The 25,267-nt window shown below is 35.1% G+C and overlaps 1 pseudogene; it reads left to right on the forward strand.

Moving 5' to 3' along the window:
- Nucleotides 1-254: 254 nt before the first annotated feature.
- Nucleotides 255-10,035, forward strand: LOC131145728 (pectinesterase-like; annotated as a pseudogene).
- Nucleotides 10,036-25,267: the final 15,232 nt, after the last annotated feature.

A 25,267-nucleotide genomic window follows, 5' to 3' on the forward strand; every position in this document is an offset into this window, starting at 1 on the left:
TAGCAGACTAGCGCATTTGTATGTGGATTAACACAAAAACAACAGAAAGATGTTGGGACTAACACGATAGTAGCTAAAAGATGTTGGGACTAACGCAAAAATAGCTGAAAGATGTTAGGACTAACACAAAACAGCTGAAAGATGATAGGTATATTATGAAATGAAAATGAGAATGAAATGGAAATGAAACGTGAAATATGAACAATGTGAAATGGGAAATGCCACGTAAAGTGAAATGAAATGAAATGCTAAAGATGAAAATGTGAACAGTTGTGAAAGACAGGATAAATGAAAGACAGAATAATGTATTATAGTAATATCATTATTTATGCTTGTAGAACATGTTATGTTTGGGTGAGGCAAACTCTTCGCTCGAGGGCTTGTTGAGAAAGGCGAGTACCCTGGTTAGTATCAGATGTAGTAGTATGTTGCATAACGTACTAGGGTAGAGGGAAACTACTGGTATGGGCGGGTAGATTTCCCTATTCTTAGGAGTCTTCATTGGTAAACTTTTGTATGAACAGTGTGAGTACAAGATTACTTCTTCACCTGAGGGCTTATTGAGTAAGGTAAGTGTCCTGGTATGTTTCAGTGGTGACCTTCGGGTTGCTTAAAGTATCTGAGCTGTGGGGTGTTACTTGTATGAGCGGGTAATCATCCCTATCCTTAGGTTTTTCTCATGGGTAAAATATCTTACATGTGATTGATTAGGTTAAGAAAATGATTTCAGAAATTATGTTAAGATTTGCAAATATTGAATAATATGTTGATTATAATCTCATATTGGCCACATGATGATTTAATATATTGTTTCTTCCCTTACTGAGATGTGTTTTACTCGAATACAAATTATTCTTTTTCAGGACCTTCACGAGATCAAGCTTAAAGAATTCGAGGTTATTATAGCATTTTTGAGTTAGAGAAAGAAAGAAAAAAAGTATAAACTTGATGATAATTTGGGTTGTATAAATTTATGTTTTATGTTTTATGTTTTAAACCATATGAGAAATGGATGAATGTGAATACTAGAAGTGGTGGTTTATGTTTTTGGAGTTATGTTTATATGTGGATACATGTGGATTATACGAATTATGTTGGAGTGTAGATAGATGTAGAAAACTCTGGTATTATATTGATTGAGGACTGTAGTTATGTTTTTCGCTGCTTAATTATAAATGGAATAGAAGGTACAGGAAAATGAACGATGTGACACCCGAGTCCCACAAGGTGGGTTCAGGGTGCCACAAGACACGGTTAATCTGGTATAACGCACCGGACCGGATTTTTGGGGTTGGGGCGTTACATACGATCACATAGCATACTTAAAACACTTCTCCATTTTACCCAACCTGCTTTAATTCTATGCATTACATCATCTTTAATTTCTCCTTCAACTTGCATAATAGATCCAACGTATCAAAATCTACAAGTTTTATTCATTTCTTCATCATCAAGTTTAACTTTTTCTTCAATATTCCTCCTATCATTACTAAAATTACATTTCATATATTCTGTTTTATTTCTATTTATCCTAAAGTTTCTAGATTCCAAAGTTTCTCTCCATAATTCTAACTTAGCCTCTACTCCATCCCTAATTTCGTCAATTAATACAATATCATTTGCAAACAACATACTCCATGGAATCTCTTTTTAAATACTTTTAGTCAATTGGTCCATCACTAAAGCAAAAAGATTAGGACTCAAAGCAGATCCTTGATGTACACTTATAGTAATTGGAAATTCTCTAGTTTCTCCATCTATAGTCTTTACACTAGTCATTACTCCATTGTACATATCCTTAATGATATCGGTATACCTACAACATAAACCCCCCCCCCCCCCTTTTTTTTCCCAAACCCACTATAGAACTTACTTAGGTATCCTATCATATGCTTTCACAAGGTCAATAAATATCATATGCAAGTCCCTCTTTTTTTTTTTTCCCTAAACTTTTCCATTAATCTTCTTAAAAGATAAATAGCTTCCGTGGTAGATCTCCCAGGCATAAAACCAAATTGATTTTCTGAGATCTTCGTTTTTAACCTTAATCTTTATTTAACTACCATTTCCTATAGTTTCATCGTATGACTCATAAGTTTAATTCCACGATAGTTATTACAATTTTGAATATCTCCTTTATTTTTGTATTTAGGTATTAAAATGCTTTTCCTCCATTCATCTGACATTTTCTTAGTTTTTACAATTGTATTAAATAAATTAGTTAACCATATAATTCTGTTATCACCCAAATATTTCCAAACTTCAATTGGGATGTTATATGGTCTCATAGCTCTCTCATTTTTCATCTTTTTTAGTGCAAACTTAACTTCGTTAACTCTAATTTTACAAATAAATCTTATATTTTTAGTCTTTTGCTCATTTGACAATTCTAAGTTTAAGCCTTCTATTTGGTTTTCATTAAACAACTTACTAAAGTAACTTTGCAATCTTTCTTTAATATTTTTGTCCTTAACCAATACAATATCATCCTCACTTTTTATACATTTTACATTTCCTAAGTCCTTACTATTCCTTTCTCTAGTTTTAGTAAGTTTAAATATATCTCTTTCCCCTTCTTTTGTACATAATCTATCATACAAACTATTAAATGATGTATATTTAGTTTCACTAACGACCCTTTTTGCATTCTTTCTTGCCTCTTTATATTTTTCAAAGTTATCACTGTTTCTACATTTTTGTCACATTTTATACCAAATTCTTTGTTTTTATGATTTTTTGTACATCTTTATCCCACCACCAACTCTTTTTGCTATTCAAGAATCTTTCCCTTGATTCACCTAAAATCTCTTTTGCTATCTTTTTAATAAAGCTAGCTAATATATTCCAAAGAGTATTTGTATCTATCCCATCCTCTACGGTCCAATCCCTATCTTTGATCATTTTATCTTTAAATTTTATTATATTTTCTCCTTTTAGGTTCTACCATCTAGTTCTCCTACACTGGTTTATTTTATCTTTTTTCTTCTATATATATATAAAACACTAAGACTCTATGTTGTATGGTTAGACTTTTATTTGGAATAACTTTACAATTTTTGCATGATAAACGATCTACCCTCCTAGTTAAAAAAAAAAAAAATATATTTGACTTCTATTTTGTCACTTTTAAAGGTTATTAAGTGTTCTTCTCTCTCTTCTTAAAACAAGTATTCATTATACTAAAATCATTTGACATAGCAAAGCCTAAGATCATCTCCCTAAACTCATTTTTGTCTCCATATCTATATCCACTATGTATCATTTCATAATTTTTATTATCGCTTCCAACGTGTCCATTCAGATCTCCTCCTATAAATATTTTCTCAGTCCCTAGTATGCTTTGTATAATACTATCCATATCTTCTCAAAATTGTCTCTTAAGATTTGCTGCTAAGCCAACTTGAGGAGCATAAACACTAATGATATTTATCATCTCTTGTCCTAATACCATCTTAATTTTTATAATTCTATCTTTTATTCTTGTTACAACGCTATCTTTTAAGTTTTTGTCTATAATAATAACTACTCTATTCTTATGTTTTTCTTTTTCAATGTATCAAAGTTTAAATCCCGATTTATCGATTTTTCTAACTTTCTCCCCCACCCACTTAGTTTCTTGAAGGCAAATTATATTAATTCTTCTTCTAATCATTGTATCCACAATTTCTATGCTTTTACCCATAAGTGCCCCTATATTCCAAGTTGCTAATCTAACCCTAGTTTCTTGAATTAACGTCTTTACTTGCCCACGTCTAGAATGATGTAGGAACCCTCGCATACTTGACACCGTATTCGGGCGCCGACACGGCACGTCGCTTCGGAGCGACGACCTAGCCCACCCTCGCCCACTTTTCGCTATACCTGGGTGGTTCAAGTACAACGCGTCGCTCGTAGGGGACGCCCCTGTATAATATAAATTATACTGAATGCTATAGAAATTTACATAAATTCAAATATAAAACTTAAAATTCATGTCAAAATATAACCTTATCTTGCATTTGGGAGTTGGGATTAAAGTTGTATTTGAAACATGAATTTTAGGATTGCAAATTTGCACAAAACTTAACATAATTTTTTATTGTATTTTGTCCAAAATAACATTAAATCAAAATTCAAAGCCTAAAAGTACAAGTTCCCAAATGCGTAGAATATTTAAATTCGGATATATGTGAAGATTTGGACAAAAGATATAATACAAAATTTTCTTAGATTTTGTCCAAATAGACCAAATTCACGTAAATTTAAGTCCAAAATTCACGATCTATGCTTTCAATAAGACCCTACCCGAGTTTGAGTGTATGGATTTTAAAATTTGAATTTGAATTTTTGTAAATTCAAACATGCAAACATAATATAAAATTGTAATAACTTTTTTTTCTAATTCACGTAAATCTAAATCCAAAACTTGAAATCCATGCTCCCAAACACTTGAAGTTCAATCGAGTTTTATTATGTGAAAAAATAAATTATAAGACCTAAAAGAATTATACATTATCTCCTCAATTACCCAAAAATAAATAAAAAAACCGTGTCTCCTGCATAAAATAAATTAATAAAGAACATGTGTCCTCTACTCCTCACGCAAATGGAGTATGAGTGAAGATAGGAAAATTAAAATCACATTTTTTTTGTTGCTTGCATGTGGGTTTCATTTCTTGACCTTCGCGCCGCCATTAATTCAAACAATCCAGTTATATTTAATTAATCAAAGCCCACCTCATTTCTCCAACATATAAGGCACCCTACCCCTCACGTAGGAGTAGGACCCTTCAAAAAGATCCAAACCCCACTCCCATATTCATTTATAAGGCACCCTCTCCCTCAAACAGTATCCTCCAGGACTTCAAAATTTCTCTTATTGGTTAACGATGGCCCCAAAAATGACTCTGCTCATGCCATTGTTCACATTTCTCCCTATCCTTTTCTCTGTCACCGTCGCCGTCACCGCCACCACGTCCCTCCCGCCCCCATGCCCTGACATAAACTGGTGGTGCGACACCACTCCACACCCCGAGCCCTGCAAGCGCTACATGCGCCGCCTCGCGCCGCCCCAATCCAAGCCTGATTTTCGCAAGATGACGATCCAAGTGGCAATGGACCGGGCCATCAGGGCCCAACGACACCTCTTCCAGTGCGGATCCAACTTCAGCAACAGCCGCCAAAAAGCAGCCTGGGCCGACTGCTTGAAGCTCCACGACTACACGGTCTACCACCTCAACCGGACCCTGACCGGTCTAAACCGCCAACCTAGCCCGGGGTGCTCCGACTTCGACGTGCAGACTTGGCTGAGCACGGCCCTCACATACCTCCAGACCTGCCGAAACGGCGCCGTCGAGATGAAATGCTTGAACTTCATAAAGCCTATGTTGATCGGGAACGTTTCGGAGCTAATCAGCAATAGTTTGGCCCTGAACGGCGGGCTGATGAAGGAAAAGGGGGAGTGGGAAGACGGGTTTCCGACGTGGGTGACGGCGGGGGAGCGGCGGCTGCTGCAGAGCACGGTGGAGGAGGCTGTGGTGAAGGCGGATGCCGTGGTGGCGAAGGATGGGTCGGGGAATTATAGGACTGTGCAGGCGGCGGTGGACGCGGCGGCGAGTAGGAGAGGAGGTGGCGGGAGGTTTGTGATATATGTGAAGGCCGGGGTGTATGGGGAGTACGTGAAGATTGGGAAGAATGTGAATAATATAATGATGGTTGGGGATGGGCTCAGGAGCACTATTATTACGGGAAGCTTGAGCTCTAAAGCAGGCCTCACCACCTATAACACTGCTACTGTTGGTATGCTCTCTCTCTCTCTCTCTCTCTCTCTCTCTCTCTCTCCATAATTCAATTGCAAGAAAAATTTTGGGTGTCGTTTAGGAGCACTTGAAAATATTAGTAATGTTTGAATTGAGGATTTTATTTGGAAAAAGAAAAATAGAGAGGAAATTTTTTAATATAATTTTTCTCTATTAAATATTATAATAATAATAAAAAGTTTATTTTAATATGACTAAAATTAAGAAAAATTACATATTAATGATATGTAAAATCAGAAATTTGTTTTTAGATTTGATATAATTTTTTTTCTTTCTCACTTTTTTAGATAACTAAACATGAGAATATGGATTCCTTAATATTTTTTTAATATTTTTAAGTTCTAAACAGGATTTTAAGGAAATGAAAAAAAAAATAAAAATAAAAATGAAAGATTCACTTTTTCATTAATATTTATTTTGATGGAAATTAATTAAAAGACTTAAGTATAATTCATCAATCATAAAAGGACCAATTTTTAGTATTCAATTAAATAAAGAAGTAAATTTTGACTTGAATTTAAACATGTTACTTTAATGGGTATATGTGTTAATGTAACATCGTGTAATTTATAAATTTTAAATCTTGCGTAAATTTTACAGTCTAAAAAAAAAGAATTCCCATTTTTTTTCAATTTTTAAATAATTAGAAAAAAGTTCTTACTCTATTCTATTTTTTTTTTTTTTAACATTTGCATAGATTGAAAATTTTTAAAATAATATGCAACTTCCTTGTGATTGCTTTTAAAAACTTAGAAGTAAAACATAAAATTATTTTCATAGCTAAATAGATGTAATTATTTTTTTGACGATACCATTAAACGAAATTTATTAAAATTCCCATACATTTAATAAATATAGTTAAGGACTTATACTTTCCGATTTTATGCAATTATTTTTGTCATGCTAACTAAATCTAAATATGTTAGTGAATATATATAAGTGTAATTGGTATTATTGATTGCACCACTATTATTTGTACGGAGCTTGACAAAATAAATTAAAAAAAGTTTTATTCGTAGAATGATTATATAAGGCTTCTGTGTATAATTAGTATAAAATAATTCAAAAATAATAAATAAACTTTTTTTCCTAACTAAAAAGATTTAGGCCCCAAACGACTAAATAATTCGTAGGATAGAGAGACTTTCTCTTAATTTCTACCATCCAATTAATCATAATCATTTAATTATTTTATATGGTAATTTTAATTGAATAAAATTAATAGATATAAGTCTGTAATTGTACTAATCAAAATAGAAGGATTTAAATAGATTTCAGTTAAAGGTAAAAGTACTATCCTATAATTTCATTTTTTTTGACATATTAAATTGTTTAAAATGACTACACTTACAAGAAATGACTCCTTCACGTAAAATTTAGAATTCATTAATTATAAGATTGCGTTGATTATTTTGTAAATAGAATTTTGGGTTAGAGTAAACTTATTATAACGAGTGCTTTGTTATACCCAAAGCAAAATGAATAAAGAAAATTAGTTAGCATTGCATTGGATCTCACAATATGGACAAACTTTGGACTCACTGATCCAAAGTCAAGTATAAGAAAATATGTTAAATATTAATCCCAATGCTTCTAATTGCAACTCTTGATTATTTAAACATACTAAATTACTAATCACATTGACCAACCAGCTAATTTAACATTTGAATCCACTCTCTCATTTCAAATTAAGGGTCATGTGTGTATAATCTCTGATCCCAAGTGGGTAGATGGGTCTAATAAATGTGCACAAGCCCTTCGCAACCACGCAACTCATTTTTTTTGAGTAAACAATAACCTTTTCAAAACTTCTTCGTTAATTAATTCAAATTTTTTGGTCGACGCAGTATGTAATAAAAAATTACTTATGTATTATTTTTAAGTCTTTGTGTTCCCTCTTAAGATTAAAAGGAAACTTCAATTTCTAATTATTAAGATGTCTCTTGAAGAAACTCTAACATAAATTGTTGTATTAATCATCCGCTCGTTAAGTAAGCCAGAATATTAATTATAAAAAATATCTAGAACGACTTATGTAAGTTCTAGTTTAACTTTTTCTTTTTAGCTCATTTTCTCTTACAAATCAAATAAATTATTTTCATAATTATTTTTTTTTTCTTCTTTGGTCTAATTTTTGTGAGTCATCCTAAATACCCTTTAAATGTTTAGAACATACAATTGGATTACAAAAAAACACACAAAAAAAATGTAATATGCTTAAGAGTACAGTGTTTGATTCTTAAATTTGAATTTTATAGTTTAGGTCTAATAATAGGAGATAGTTGATCTCATACTTTGTAATTTTTTTTCATCTGAAATTTTTAATATAGAAATCTTATGCTCTAATTATTGAAATGTTTCGTAGAGGACCTCTTACATAAATCATTATATTAACTTTCCATCTTTATGTATGCTTGTATATTATTTATAAAGATATAGGTTATTTATATAATATTTAATTTAATTAAATTATCTTCCTATTTGAGATCTTAACAAAACAAAAAAAAAAAAAAAGTTGCTCAAGTCATAAGTCAAATAAATTATTTTCATAACACATTATATATATAATTTTTATAAGACATCATTTTTTTTTTTGTCCCATTTTCATCAATCATCCAAAGTACCATTTCACATGTTTGAAACTTTAAGTCATAAATTTTGTGAATTTGTATAATTTGAAGAAAATATAACATAAACTTACCTGAAAAATTTATTGAATTTCATAGAATTTTAAAAGTAAACATGAAACTTCAACAAAGTATATAATGGATAGTATTTTTGACGGTCGTGCACTTATTTTGTGTAAATGGGTCTATTTTTACATGTTTATATTCAAAATGAAACTTTTATGAATTAAATTACGCAAAGACAATGATATTTATTATCACAAAAGGAGCAATTGAACCCCCAATACATGACAAGATGGCTAATTTCAGGATTAACTCAATTTATAATTAAGAACGTCCTACGAAATTTTCCTTTTATGTTTTGTAAAAGGACAAGTCTTTTTAGTAGAAGTATCATTTTGGTAAACCTTAGGAGAGTTCTATAATATTTTTGAAAGTTTAGAAGATGTCAGTGACATTTTTGAAACCTCAGATATTTGTCTTTTTTTATTAAATCTTAAGAAAAATAAGTGTCTTTTATCCTAAATTTTTTTAATACTATCACATGATCCCATAATATCACCCGTCTATGTCACCAAATATGTTTCTTTTTATGATTTATAAGGGTCCATTTGAATTTGATATTTTATTTATAGAAAGGAACAAAAAAGGAATGTATTTTTTATTATTTTTTCTCTCAGTATTAAATATTATTTAAAATAAAAATTACTTTAACATAAAAAAATTTAAAAATTGAATATATCAGTGCGTAGAATCCAAATTTATTTGTTTATTTCATATGTTTTTCTCTTCCTCACTTTAGTTAACAAACGAACTTTAAAAATAGTTTCTTTCAAATTTTATTCGTTTATTTTTAAATTTTCGGCCCCAAAAATTTTCAAAAGTGATAATTCATTTCCTTAATTAACTTCATCCCAGCCATAGACGGGCTGGGCTTCATCGCCCGCGGCATCACATTCCGCAACACGGCCGGTCCACAAAACGGTCAGGCCGTAGCGCTCCGGTCATCATCCGACCTCTCCGTCTTCTACGGCTGCGCCTTCGACGGCTACCAAGACACCATCTTCGCCCACTCCCAGCGCCAATTCTTCCACATGTGCTATATCTATGGCACCGTCGACATCATCTTCGGCAACGCCGCCGTCGTCTTCCAAAGCTGCGTCATCTTCGTCCGACGTCCCATCCTCGGCCAGGCCAACACTGTCACGGCCCAAGGCCGCGGCGACCCGAACCAGGACACCGGCATCTCTATCCACCGATCTCAAATCCGGGCCACCCCGGACCTTAATCAGACTCTGGGCTCCTTCAAAACGTACTTGGGCCGCCCCTGGCAGCAATACTCCCGGACCGTTGTTATGAAAAGCTATCTGGGCAGCTTGGTTGACCCGTCCGGTTGGTCCGCGTGGGACAACACTAATTTTGCCCTGAATAGTTTGTATTATGGGGAGTACAACAATTTCGGACCGGGTTATTCTCCTACTAGGAGAGTGAAGTGGCCCGGTTACCATCTCATGAGCCAGAGCGCGGCACAGCAGTTCACCGTCGACAGGTTCATTGCTGGCCGGTCGTGGCTGCCGGCCACCGGTGTGCCGTTTACCCCCGGGTTGTGATGCGAGAGCCATTGCATTAGCAGGGGTCCATCCTCTATATATATTTATTATTGTTTGTTCATTGGAATCAATTGACAGACATATATTATATCAGATTATTGATATAAGATATTGCGGTTTTTTTTTTTTCTTCTTATTTTTGTAATTTGGTATTTTGCATTTGATTATGTTGAACTAATTGGTTTATGCAAATACTAGTTATTGTATTGGCAAAGCTACAATCCTCATTTGTGTGTTTACGGAATTGTTGAAACGATCCTAATTTTTCTTTTTTTTTTGAATCACGCACTAGGTTTTCACGTGTCCATTTTATGGTACACGTGACTAATCCAAAGCCCCTTAAAGCCAATCCCACAACTCCAAAAGGAGGTAAAATTTAGGAATCTAGGGGTGAAAATGAACCCGGGAGGGTTTGAACACCTGACCTCATGAGAGGCACTCCCACAGCCCGCACTACCACTTGAACCACATCTTGGGGGTAAACGACCCTAACTTTAGCTCTATATATGCACAGAAAAAATTTCAAGACAAAAAAGTTGAGGAGTTTTTTCCAATTTTAACTTTTTTTAAAAAATATATATTAAATAATACCTCATTCTGGGAAGTATTTTCTAGAATGACTCTGACGTAATAGTAGCAAGATTTACTTTTGACTGAAGGGCTCGTACTAATGCGTGGCAAATCTCGCTACTCCAAGTAGCGAGATTTTATTTCGGATAATTAATGCTCTGCCAACCGCCTTTCGACGCGTGGTAAATCTCGCTACTCCAAGTAGCGAGATTTTCTTAGGATAATTAATGCTCTGCCAACCGCCTTTTGACACGTGGTAAATCTCGCTACTTCGAGTAGCGAGATTTAAATGACCATCCACCCGGCTTTCGACGCTTGGCAAATCTCGCTACTTGGAGTAGCGAGATTTGCTTCAGAATAACCTTGCCTGTTCTTCTTCCTTTCTTGCGCGAACAGATAGTACCTTTATTGCAGAGCCGAGCAGGTTACCGTTGAAAGAGAGGAGACTCCGGAGCAGGTAACCGTTGCGGGCTTCATCAAATCGAGAGTTATATAATGAGATGGGGTAAGTTATGTTTTCCATGTTCAGTGCATATATTTTTAAATTATTTTTATTTCATCCAAAGCTTTGATAATCGGAGAGACAGAGTTTGTGATTTGTGTTAAAAGATTCGTGGATAAACACTTTTCTTAAGGTTTGTATTTCATTTTTTTGGTATTTGAATTTAATTTTTTGTCGAGAATATTTTATTTTTTCCATTCAAACTGTTGTTCAATATTTAATTTTTTTTTTAGATTGTTGTTTCATTGTAAAATGCATTATCTTTCCTGCCCTAAAATTTGTTGAAGTTTCCTCCACTCACTAAATTTGTTGAATTTCCTTCTGCTCTTTTTAATATAATTGTGCAATTATAATTAGATCATATGGTTTACCTTCAAAATGGGAAATTTTGTTATTCAATCCTTGAATTTCCTTCTGCTGTTTTTAATATAATTGGGCACATCCACTAAAATTTTTCAAGAACATGTAAATTGTATGGTTTTAATTGATGTTTTGAGTTAATGTGAGTGCACATTGTAATTATAAATTGTATTGTCATTTATCGTATTAAGTGCATATACTTTTCTATGAGTTAATGAAATTTAGAATTTTAATTTTGACTTATTTTATTTCCTACACAAACTTTAATAATTTTAGCTCATTTAAGAATGTAATGCCTATGATATATTTCATAGATAACGCAAAGAGTATATATATATATACGTGCCTTTGATGTTTCTTATATTTAATTTCAAGCTTTAGTTTTCCTTGAAACGTGTCACGCACGTGCCCACATGCTGCGATTGATATGTGGGGCGCTGCGATGTTAGCCTGACTGTACTGGGAGATGTACCGTGCCGCTGACGTTTCGCACTCACAGATCGGAGGAGCACTCCGCTTATTGCAGGTTTGGGCGTATAGAATATATCATTTGTATAGAATGTATTTTTTGGAGTATCATTTGTACATAATGTAATTATTTGGAGTATCATTTGTACACAATGTAATTTTCTTAATTCTGAATCTACAGAGCAGCAATAGGTAAAGTGCCAAGTAGGTATCATTTAGTGTAGTAATTTGATATGTTGAATGTATACGAATCTGATGAATGTAACATTGTGAACATACTGGTATCAATTGTATTTGAAGAATGTTTTCTTTGCACAGGTGCATGGATGGATATGCTCAATTTGTAAACAGGACTCTGTCGAAATTAATATAGTAATTTGATAAGTTGAATGTATACGAATCTCATGAATGTAACGTTGTGAACATAATGGTATCAATTGTATTTGAATAATGTTTTCTTTCCACAGGTGCGTGGATGGATATGGTCAATTTGTAAACAGGACTCTGCCGAAATTAGTATAGTATTTTGATATGTTCAATGTATACGAATCTCGTGAATGTAAAGTTGTGAACATACTGGTATCAATTGTATTTGAATAATGTTTTCTTTGCACAGGTGCGTGGATGGATATGGTCAATTTGTAAACAGGACTTTTCCGAAATTAGTATAGTATTTTGATAGGTTCAATGTATACGAATCTCGTGAATGTAACGTTGTGAACATACTGGTATCAATTGTATTTGAATAATGTTTTCTTTGCACAGGTGCGTGGATGGATATGCTCAATTTGTAAACAGGACTCTGCCGAAATTAGTATAGTAATTTGATAGATTCAATGTATACGAATCTCGTGAATGTAACGTTGTGAAATATAATTTAGTCTCTCTATGTATGCTTCTTAGGTTTTATTTCTACTTTTATTTTCACAATATTGAAAGTAACACCAAACGGGCCCCCGAGGAAAAAGGAAAGAATTCAATTAGGTGCAATTTAACTTGAATAGGGTTGAAATGTATACTCAGTAAAAGAGCTGTATGATATGATGATTTATCTTTAGAACTACCCAAAAAAAAATAAAATCCTAAAAAGTGTATACCGAGCCATTTGTATTTCTACAACAGTTGGTTCGTGGCATCATTGTATCCTTCCACTTTCGGATGCTTCAGAATTGTGTTACTCAAGATACAAAGTTTCATGAACATAAGAATTTTAATGTTTTGACCACAAACATATTGCTAATAGATTCTTTGGCATGGAGCATTAATCTTTTGTTCATAATAAGATTGATATGGAAAGGAGGGTATGTCTTATTTTTTTAAATATAAATTAAGATTTTTTGTTAATTAATACCAAGTTGTGAATTTAGATATAAATGAACAACTTCAATGAAAAATCTTTATTCTCGATAATGGAATTTGAACTAAACGAGGGAAAACATTGGAATACTTTGGAATCATTGAATGCACAAACCAAATGCTAAGCAAAGGCACAATAGAACCAATCATTAAATCAGAAATGTAATGACAATCCAAAATGTAGAAAGTTAAACATGAGCCAGACGAAAATAATAACCTATGATCTGTAAAGGAGGAAGTTCTATTAACTCCTATCGATAATGGATACATATATGATGAAGAAGTAAAAGTTAAAAAACATTAAATGTAGGACAGTGTTGTCCCAACTCTATATGCTAGAACATGTTAATAACATAGAAGAAATCAATAATTTACAAATCTCTAAATTTTGTAGGATTCATGAAGGGTGAAACCGTTTAACATTCGGAAATGTAAAGACAATCCAAAGGGGGAATTGTCATTTGAAGGAGAAGCAGAATTAGAATTCAGCTTCTCTCAGCTACTCACTGTCTTCTCTTCATTACCACCTACCCTGCCGAACATTGAACTACTCTTCTTCTCTAGTGAAATCCATGGATTCTCTGCAGGCTTCAAAATGTCCATCAGCAGCTTCTGGCCTACTAGCTGAGGTTGCTGCTTATTATCTTGTCCTCTTTTCTTTCATGCAGCTGTTGCTGTCGATTTGGCATTTGTTGCTACTTGTTTTCTTCTACCCCCATTCTTTCCATATTTTGGGCCACTAGCTATCACATCCACCTTAAAATCTTCATCGCTGAAATCATCATTTTCATCTTCCCCATCAGATATCTCTGTAATAGTGAACGACTTTTCTGTGCTGCAGCCTTTGATACTTTCTTCCTCGCTGGCACTTGGGGAATTTCATGTTAATTCCTAACATAAAAAACAATAAGTTTTGAAATAAGCAGAAGACTCGATAAGTTTAATTTTAGTAGTCATTTGAGGAGTAATGACTAGTTTATCTGATCTGAGATCATCAGGGTGTTCCCTTACTTGGACAAATGGTACGATTTGGAGCAAATTGGCCAGGGTGATTGCTAATCAGAGATGGATTATAGGGGGTCTGAGGGCTAAGGTTGAATTCTTTTTCCCTATGATTCTCTCTAATAACTCGTTCTGCCTAATTTCCCTGTTTGAAGAGGCGTGTCTGGGAAGACGATTTTAAAAAATTTTTAACATGTGGACTCTAAACCATAACTTTTTCGACATTATCAGACAAGGTTGGGATGCGCAGGTCCAGGGCTTTGACCAATTCAAATTGGTGAGGAGACTTCAGGGCCTCAAAAAACCTGTAAAGGCTCTTAATGCATCCCATTTCTCCCAACAAAAATTGCACAACAATCCCTCGGATGGTGACCTGCAACTACTACTGAATGAAAGGAGAGGGACTGTGAAATGATATATGGGAAAGGAGAGGGAATGTGAAATGATAGGTGGTCTGGGTGTGCTGGATTTGAAAGTCTGGCATCTTTCCTTGCTCAAAAAAACACTCTGGAATATCCACTCTAAAAAAGACTTTGTCTGGTCCAAATGCGCCAATCAAATCTACCTGAAAGGTTCAAGTCTGTGGGAGGCCAGGATATCAAATGATGAATTCTCACTATACAAAAAGCTCATTAGAATTAAGAATCAAATTATGTGAAGATGTGCGAACCACCTGGATGCATGCTTCAGCTTTTTGAGGAATGGGACCTCGATCATTCTAACTATTTCATTTGCTATAAATTCTGGATAACTAAAGGAACTACGGTTCCTTGGTCCATGGTGGTTTGGAAGAGTGGAAGTACCCCTATACATGCTTTCACTCTTTCGCTGGGAATTATAAGGAAACTACCTACTTGTGATAGGCTTATTGGGTTTGAAGGAAACTTGTATTGTTCCTTTTGGTTGGTAAGAGAGTTGGTTTGGCCTTTACTGTTTATCTCATATGGAATGCCAGAAATAGGAAAAGGTTTGAAAGAAAATTCGTATCTCCAATGGAGTTGATTGTGACCATTCAGAAACATATATACACAGTACTAGGCCAAAAGGTCCCTAGATTTGCTCAGATTCTTTTAAGATCCTGAGTGTTAACTTTATTGCTTGTAATTTTAATGGAGTTCATTTCCCCCCTATATCTGCCCAGTGTTCCACGTAAATACTCATTTTGATCAATATATTTACTTTTCGATCAAAAAAATAGTATGATAAATTGATGGATCATCGACTCTCTTTGTGCTACAGATAGAGGTAATAAATGGAACATAACATTTAAATATTTCCTACTCAATAATAAAATATATAAAGATTTTCCTATTTAATTAAATATAGTTAATGTATATATATTTATAGTGTATGATTGTTATATATTAGATTTTAATTAAATCACAAAATTGTAAATTTAGCAAATCTCGCTACTCCAAGTAGCGATATTTAAAGGCGATACCCTATTCTTGTGGAGACGCGTGGCAGCGAAATCTCACTACTTGGAGTAGCGAGATTTGCCAAGTGTCAATTTGAGAATTATTTTTTCAAAAAAAATTTATTTAATATATATATATATTTTAAAAAATGATAAATGGGGAAAAAACTTTATTCCTTGTGCTGTGGTGTTTTTTGGTTCGTTGGATGGATTGTCTCGGGTGGACAGCCCCAAACCCTGATTTGTCAACCTCTGATTGGACAATATGAGATGGCTGACAGGCAGCTTAGTCTTTTGGATGGTAGCAAATCGCAAGATGGGATTTAAAAATTTTTATATAAATAATTACTAAATATATATATTATTTTTATTGCTTATTGGTATCCTAGTTTGATAGATGTTAACAAAAATAGGATGGCAGGAAATAATGGCTATACCTGCAGCTGCTCTGCATGTCAATTTCACATGAATATGATGGGTGGAGAGGAACACTCAGTCACTGGATGTGACTGAAACTCAGTGAGGATAAATACCAAACAAGTATATTTCAATCTGAAAAATAATACAGAGGAATTCAAACAAACAGAATCTCTCGCTCACTCACTGGCTTTCAACTCTCAACAGACCACACTTTGCTCACATTTACTCACACACAACTCAGCTATTTATAGTAATTATAGAAATCAAATAATCAACAATGGTGGGTGCAAATCTTCAATAGAGGTGGGCTGGTAGGTGGAGTAGGTTGCCTGCAAATCTCCAATGTCCACAACGGTGGGCTGCTGGTCTTCAATGGAGGTGGGCTACCGGTCTTCAAGTTTAATCTTCAACATCCCCTCTTAAACTTGACTCTCCTAATTTTGTCATTCCAAGCATTGTCTTCAGTCTTGCAAAAATATCATGTCTGAGTGGTTTTGTGAAAATGTCAGCAATCTGATCATACGTTCTGCAAGATATCAATTCCACTTCTTTCTTCTTGACATGCTCCCTGATAAAATGATACCGAGTATCAATATGTTAACTTCTTTCATGATAAACTGGATTTTTCGCAAGTGCAATCGCTGATCGGTTGTCGATGAAAACTTCTGTGGGGTTACCTTCAAGAAATCCCAGATACTTCAGTACATTCCTAATCCATATACCATGACAAACAGCTGAGCTGGCAGCAACATACTCAGCTTCACATGATGACAGCGTTACGATGGGTTGCTTCTTTGAAGACCATGTAAACGCTGTATCTCCCATGAAAAATGTGAATCCAGTTGTGCTTTTTCTTTCATCAAGATCTCTTCCCCAGTCGCTATCTGAATAGCCAATAAGTCTGCAATTACCTCTTGATGAATAAAACATACCATCGGTGATGGTACCTTTGACATATCGGAGTATTCTTTTCGCTGCATTCAGGTGGGACTGGTCAGGAGTCTCCATGTACCTGCTGACAAGTCCAACTCCGTAGAGTATATCTGGTCTGGTGCACGTCAAATACCTCAAGCTTCCAACCAGACTCTTAAAATATGTGGGGTCAACATCTCCTTGCTCATTCTTTCTCAACTCCAATCCTGTTTCAACTGGAGTTGTCACTGGGTTGCATTTGTCCATCCCAAACTTCTTCAATACTTCTTTTGCATAGTGGCTCTGGGAGATAAAAATTCCTTTCTCGCTTTGCATGACTTCTATGCCAAGAAAATGAGCCATCTGGCCAATATCTGTCATTTCGAATTCTTTGACCATGCTCCTTTTGAAAGCGGCAAACATCTCTGGATTGTTGCCGGTGAAGATCAGATCATCAACATATAGGCAGGCTATGAGCATGCTTCCATCTGTCTCCATCTTTATATATAGCGCATGCTCGTAGGGACACTTCTCAAATCCATTCTTCTGGAAGTAGTCATCAATCCTCATGTTCCACGCACGAGGTGTCTGCTTCAAGCCATAGAGTGCTTTCTTCAACTTGTACACTCTATCTTCTTTGCCCTTCTTTACATATCCAGGTGGTTGATCGATATAAATCTCTTCTTCCAGAAAACCGTTCAGAAATGCTGATTTCACGTCCAGCTGGTAAATTTTTCAACCATTTTGTGCTGAAAGTGAAATAAGTAATCTGATGGTTTCGAGTCTGGAAACCGGGGTAAAGATTTCTCCATAATCAATCCCTTCTTTTTGCTTGTAGCCTTTGGCGACAAGTCTTGCTTTATATCTCTGAACTTCTCATTGAGCATTCTTTTTGGTCTTGTAGACCCATTTCACACCAATGGTTTTGCGGCCCTTCGGGAGATTTGTCAACTCCCAAGTTTTGTTCTTCTCGATGGATTGAATCTCCTCATCCATCGCTTTTCTCCATTTGTCTTCTTCGTTAGCTTCCTCAAAGCTAACCGGGTCGCTGGTTAACAATAGACAGTAAAGAGTAACATACTCTTCAATTGGTTCTGTAGTTTCATACAGGTCGGCTAGATTTCGAGCTCCTCTAGGTCTCATGTCTGAGATTTCACACTCAATTGGTGATGGAGCTTCATTCCTCTGTGGTGAACCATGTGGAGGTGTCTGCAGCTCAGGAATTTGTGGCTCGATAGCCACTTCTCTTGTCTGTGTAGGTTCTTCTCCTTCAAGTGTCAATTCCGCATCTTTGGAACATTCAACCTGGTCCCATTTCCAGGATTCATTTTCTTCAAAGATGACATCCCGACTGTGAAAGGCTTTCTTGTTGATGGGATTGTAGAGTCGATATCCCATGGTGCTATCGCCATATCCTACAAGGATACACTTCTCTCCTTTATCATCCAGCTTTGTCCTTCTTGCTTCTGGGATCTTGGCGTAGGCTATGGAGCCAAACACCCTCAGATGACTCACACTGGGCTTGTGAGTACTCCAGGCTTCATATGGTGTCTTTGTATCAAGACTCTTCGTCGGACACCTATTGAGTAGATAGACTGCACATAACACTGCTTCTGCCCAAAAACTCTTGGGCACATTTTTATCCTTTAACATGCTTCTAGCCATGTTAAGGATTGTGCGGTTCTTCCTTTCGGCTACACCATTCAACTGGGGAGTGTATGATGGTGTGAACTGTTTCTGAATCCCTTGTTGTCTAAGGAATTCCAGGAAAGCTTCGTTTTTGTACTCTCCTCCTTGATCTGACCGGAGTGACTTGATGCGGAAGCCACTCTATTTCTCCACAAGGGTTTTGAACTCTTTGAACTTATCGAATACCTCTGACTTCCTTTTCAAGAAGTAGACCCAGGTCTTCCTGCTGTAGTCGTTGATGAAGGTGAGAAAGTATCGATTCTGTCCATTTGAAAATGGTCTTAGTGGACCACACACATCTGTGTGTATTAGTTGGAGCGGCATAGTTGATCTCCAGTCTGTTTGCTTTCCAAAGCTGTTTCTATGTTGCTTGCTCAAAATACAGCTTTCACATATCACATTTGGATGATGGATATTTGGTAAGCCTTTCACCATCTTCTTGCTTCCCAATTGTTTCAAACTTTCAAAGTTTAGATGCCCATACCTTAGATGCCATAGCCAGTCTTTGTCTTTGATGATAGCGCTCAAACACCTTGGCGTATCATGTTGGATGGCGAGCGGAAACATTCGATTCTTTGCCATTTGAACTCGAGTAACAAGTTTTCCTCGAGCATCTATTATCACCATCTGCTTATCACTGAGGCTAATTCGATAGCCTCTCTCCACGAGCTGTCCGAGACTAAGTATATTAGTCTTCATGGCTGGCACATAGTAGACGTTGGAGATGTAAGCATGATCTCCAGACTTTTGTTTGATCAAAACATCTCCTCTCCCTTGGACTGGGATTTTAGAATTATCGCCGAAAGAGATCTCCCCCTGAACTTTCTCATCAAGTTCAAAGAATAGGTTCTTTCTGCCAGTCATATGGTTGCTGGCTCCAGAATCAAGGTACCAAACACTCTGGTCCTGAGGAGTTGCATTGTGTGCCATCAGCATCAACGACTCTCCATCTGCATGATCAGTTTCGGCAAGGTTGGCCTCCTCGCTAACCTTTTCTTGTTGTCGCCCCCAACATTCATTGCTATAGTGTCCATACTTGTGACAATTGTAGCATTGAATGTTTCTTTTGTCTACATTTGAGCGATTATTATATCCTCCTCTTCTTCCTTGTCCTCTGCCTTGTGGGACATAGCTCTGTTGATTTCGTCCTCCTCTAGTGGGACCTCTTCTGCCTCTGCCACCTTCTCTGGAGTTAAAATTTCCAGAATTTCTTCCACGAGATCCTCGGTCTCGTCCTCTTCCTTGTTGTGACGTCCCCCCTTTGTCGTATCTATCTGTAGTGAGGGACAACTTCGTTTGGAGAGCTTGCTCCAGTGCTTTATCATCACTTCTTCTATTGACTTTTTGCTCATGGGCTTGGAGTGAGCCCACAAGTTCTTCTATAGACATTGTTTCCAAGTCTTTTGTCTCCTCTAGGGTCACAGCTATATAATCATATTTTAGATCTAAAGATCGCAAAATTTTTTCACAAATTCTCTCGTCATTGAGAATTTCTCCATTTCTTCTTAATTGATTTGATACTACCATTACTCGTGTATAGTAGTCTGAAATGGATTCAGTAGACTTCATTTTGAGAGATTCGAACTCACCTCGCAATGTCTGAAGACGAATCTTTTTTACTTTATCTGCACCTTTGTGTGTTCGATGGAGAGAGTCCCAGACTTCTTTAGATGTCTTCGCGGAGGCAATGATTTCGAACGTGGCCTCATCAAGGCCTTGGTAGATTATGGATTTTGCCTTGCAATCTTTCTTTCGATCGGCTCGCAAAGTCGTTCTTTGAGCATCGGGCATAGCTGCTTCGACTTCTTTTGATGGGCTTTCTCTATACCCATCTTCAACGATGTCCATGACATCTTGAGAACCTAGAAGGGCTCTCATTTGAATCGACCAGTTGTCATAATTCTCTCGGGTCAATTTTGGAATGACCGATTGGATAGTACCGTTAGCCATCAAATTTAATATATAAAAAACAGAGAGATGGGGACTGATTTTGGTAAATCTAATGGCACCAATAAATTCGGAAAATTTAAAAACCTTAGGAACCGGTTTTGGTTTGCAAAGAACCGGTCTAAAAATCACCGAACCGGCTATAGGAAAATTCTGGTGAATTTTTAAACTAACCGGTTTAACTTAACGGCCGCTTAACGGCGTTAATTTTTCCGTTACACCACGTGGCGTTCTCTGCGCCTGCCGCGTGTCCGCTTCTGGAGGTGGGTCGGATGCGGGTCAAGTCTCGGGTACGGATCCGGGTTGCTGGTCGCTGGATCCGGTTCTCGGGTCGATGGGCCGGGTTGCGGGTCGCTGTCCGGGTCGGATCTAGCCAATCGGGCGAAGAAGATGCGTGCGGGAGCGTGAGGCGCGTGTCACCGGCTGCCGGAGTCTTCGTCGGCGCGTGCAGCGCGTGGGAAGAGCGCTGTCTTCGTGGGAGGCGCGTGGGAGCGCGTGTAGACTCTCCGTGTGGCCTTTTGAGACGTAGTTTCCACTGTTGGAATCGTCTCGAGTCTAATTGCACAGTGGCAGGCTCAATTTGGGATTTGGAGCAACTTCAAAACTGGGAGAAAATCGGATTTCTCCTCTGTTCGCCTCTGTTTGGCGAATTCCGGCGTACCTAGACGCTCTGATACCACTAATGGGTGGAGAGGAACACTCAGTCACTGGATGTGACTGAAACTCAGTGAGGATAAATACCAAACAAGTATATTTCAATCTGAAAAATAATACAGAGGAATTCAAACAAACAGAATCTCTCGCTCACTCACTGGCTTTCAACTCTCAACAGACCACACTTTGCTCACATTTACTCATACACAACTCAGCTATTTATAGTAATTATAGAAATCAAATAATCAACAATGGTGGGTGCAAATCTTCAATAGAGGTGGGCTGGTAGGTGGAGTAGGTTGCCTGCAAATCTCCAATGTCCACAACGGTGGGCTGCTGGTCTTCAATGGAGGTGGGCTGCCGGTCTTCAAGTTTAATCTTCAACAGAATAGTACTTCCAAAATATTAAAGATGAAATATTAAAATTTCTTTAAAAATTCAAAATTAAAATTTTATAAAATAAAATAAAATATATATGTATTAAATGTGAAATTAGATAAAAATATTGAATAAAAATGTTAACAAATATAGCATATGAGTGCTGAGCTAACTTCTAAAATCCCCTCGAAAAAAAATTATTAAACAATAATTTTTGTTAAACTTATTTTTATTAAGCATTCACTTTTTACGTGTCTATTGTAATTTATCATTATCATTATGGAATCTTTTAAAAAAGAAAAATTGAAAGATTAGGAGTTAGGTAGGTAAAAGAGAAATTAAAATAAATCATAATTTTGGAATTTAGAGATGGATTTGAGTTTTAATATTTTATAAAAAGGGTAAAAAATATTTCCAATATATATTGTATAATACTTTAATTAATTCTTGGCTTGTAAAGTAAAAGATAATTTGATGCTTGTACTATGGGGGGGATATCATACAAATTTGTTATGAAAAATATTAAATTCAAAATTTTGAATAGTATATGAAAAAATTTTGAAATGAGGATACACTTCTTAATTTTGTTATCTTGCTTGATCTTAATAAACATTTAAATGGATCCAAAAACATAAAGGGGCAGCAATACAATATTAATGAATTTTTTGTAAAATTATAATTGCATTATTATTATTATTATGATCCCCAAGATCTAGCATTATCTATGATAAGTATTTTTGTCATTTGACTTAATAAATGAAGGTGTCGGATCCTTCTAATTTAAATATTAATATGAGTAAATATATTTTTAAAAAATAGGCTAAAATCAACAAAATTAGATTTAATTTTTTTATTTTTATTTTTAAAACTAGCTAAGACTTAAAATTGGGACTAAGGAATTGTGTTACAGATGACCTCCTTTTCCTCTTTCTCAATTAGTCTCAAGCAATAACCATCCTATTTTTGCTAGCATCCATCAACTACGGATACTAATAAGTAATAAAAATAATATAATGTATATAAACATATTTAGTAATTATTTCTATAAAAATTTTAAATCCCATCTTGAGATTTGCTGCCGTCCAAAGAGACTAAGCTCTCTGTCAACCATTTGATATTGTCCAATCAGATACTGACAAATCTGGGCTGACGTGAGCCATCCAACTCTGCACATTTTGGGGTTGTTCACACAAGGCGATCTATCCAAAGAACCAAAAAACACCACAGCACAACGAACCGAATTTTTTCCCCATTTATCATTTTTTAAAATATAGATATTAAATAATATTTTTTTAGAAAAATAATTTTCAAATTGACACGTGATAAATCTCGCTACTTCAAGTAGTGAGATTTGGTTAAATATCGCTACTCCAAATAGCGAGATTTGTTTAAATCTCGTTACTTGGAGTTGCGAAATTACGTCAGAATCATTCTGGGAAATACTTCCCAGAATGAGGTATTATTTAATATATTTTTTTAAAAAAAAGGTTAAAACGGAAAAAAACTCAAAGTTGAGCCTCTCTCAGACTTTATGTGTCCCAAATACTTTTAGGATATACAAGTTTAGAGTGGTTATTATCGTTATTATACATATGCTGAACACTGACTTGACATAAATTTCCCAACAAGCTAGCGAAGGCATTGAATGTTCAATGCGTGGTGTTCAAAATGAAAATAATTTGTTGGCTTTGGATAAGAATTCCGATCAACTTTCACTCTACACCTCAAAGCTAGCTTTACCCACATACTCTTCCTCAGCTATTCTTTTGGGTTCCTATGAATTGGGGAGATTTGAATTTAAGGATCGTGAAATATATGGTGTAATTTTGTTGTGTAAATTGGTTCAATACTCTTGTAGTATCTCGATTGTATTTCTACCATTTATAAGGGTAGGCTCCCATTCGGATTGGATGTGGACACACCTGAGATATCACTTTTAGGATGTCAAACCTTTTCGAACAAAATTAATTAGGTCTTTACACTCAAAAGCGACACCTATTTAGTAATAGAGAATCCTATGTTGACAGCTTTTTTTCAGACAATAAATAGTAGTAAAAGTCTGTTAATTGTGAGAAAATATATTTTTTTTTTTGAAAAAATTACAAAAAATCAATTTATTACTCAATTTCGCAACATTAGTATAACAAGTTTTGGCACTATTAATCACTTATGAAAAAATTATTTTCGTTGTCCAAAATTTCAAACAGTAAAAAAAAAATGCCGCCTTATTTTCTACATTCCTAAATTTGTATATGAAATTTGGAATTTTTTTTTTCATTATTTTCAAAATTCTTAAAATGATTCCTTCAACAAATATTGAAAGCACCTAAATCAAAATATAGTGAGTAGTACAAAACTTCCATTTTTCGAGTACATTGTTTAAAAATGTTACCTTTTTTTTTTTTATAAGAATCTGTCAATTAATGGAGGAGCGCAACCAAATTTCAAACTTCAAATCTCTACGAGGAATGTGAATTCCTTCTTGATATTTCTCATATAATTTCTGAAAAATTGAAAAATAATGTGTCTTTTTTTTTTTTTTTTTTTATAATTATTTTGAAATCTAGAATGAAAATGAAAGTCGTTCATTTTTCTAAGTTAAATAAAATTTTTTTATTTTCTCCCGAAAATGAAAGTCATTCATTTTTCTGAGTTAAATAAAATTTTTTTATTTTCTCCCTCTTCAACCAAATCTTGAAAAACTAAAAATAAACCAAACTTAATTTTTAATTTGTTTTCTTTAAAATATATATATAAAAAAAAAAAAAATTTCATAACTAAATGGGCCTAAATTTGTTCATCATAATGAGATTGTTCTAGTTTTTAAGAGTAACTATTGCACAACGAGATTCATGCTCTTAGGCTAGAATTTCATGGTTTCTTGCCAAATCTAGTGAGGTTTTGTTTGCTTTGACCCATTAGCCTCACGATTTTATCCTATAAGAGACTTCACATAGTTGGAGTCCAAATCATTCTTAGAAGTCCAAAACTTTTCTAGTACACATATGATGTGGGACTTAAACAGTCTCTTCGATTCAATCTCTAACACCCTCATCAAAGTACTTCGGTGAACTGTGAAGGATCCCGAACGATATTACCCTTAGGGTGTCTTCGATACCAAATGTCATGGTCTTCGGCCCAACTCGATCAATTTGTTGAAAAATTGTCCATGCATTTTGGCCCACTGATTTCACAATGTATATAAAAGAGGTCTTGTATGGTTGGAGTCCAAATCAGATGTATATAAAAGAAGTCTTGTATGGTAACATTGGAGTCTAAATTATAATAGTAGACCAAATTTGAGATTATAACAGTAGACCAAATTTTTGTGTTAACATTTTGACATTAGAATTGTTCATTTTGTTATTAATCTGTTAGTTAATTTAATTGTTAATTTGTCAGTTATTATTTCAATTGTATTTTTCATTTCATATACTAGTATAAATACAACTGTAAAGTTAACATTTGTAATCAATTTCGGAATAATACTATTTTATTTATTTTAACATGGTATCAGAGCCTTCTCCTCCCCCCTCATGATCTCCTTTGATTCTCCC

The sequence above is a fragment of the Malania oleifera genome, chromosome 13 (assembly GCF_029873635.1).
Source record: "Malania oleifera isolate guangnan ecotype guangnan chromosome 13, ASM2987363v1, whole genome shotgun sequence".
Taxonomy (NCBI): Eukaryota; Viridiplantae; Streptophyta; class Magnoliopsida; order Santalales; family Ximeniaceae; genus Malania; species Malania oleifera.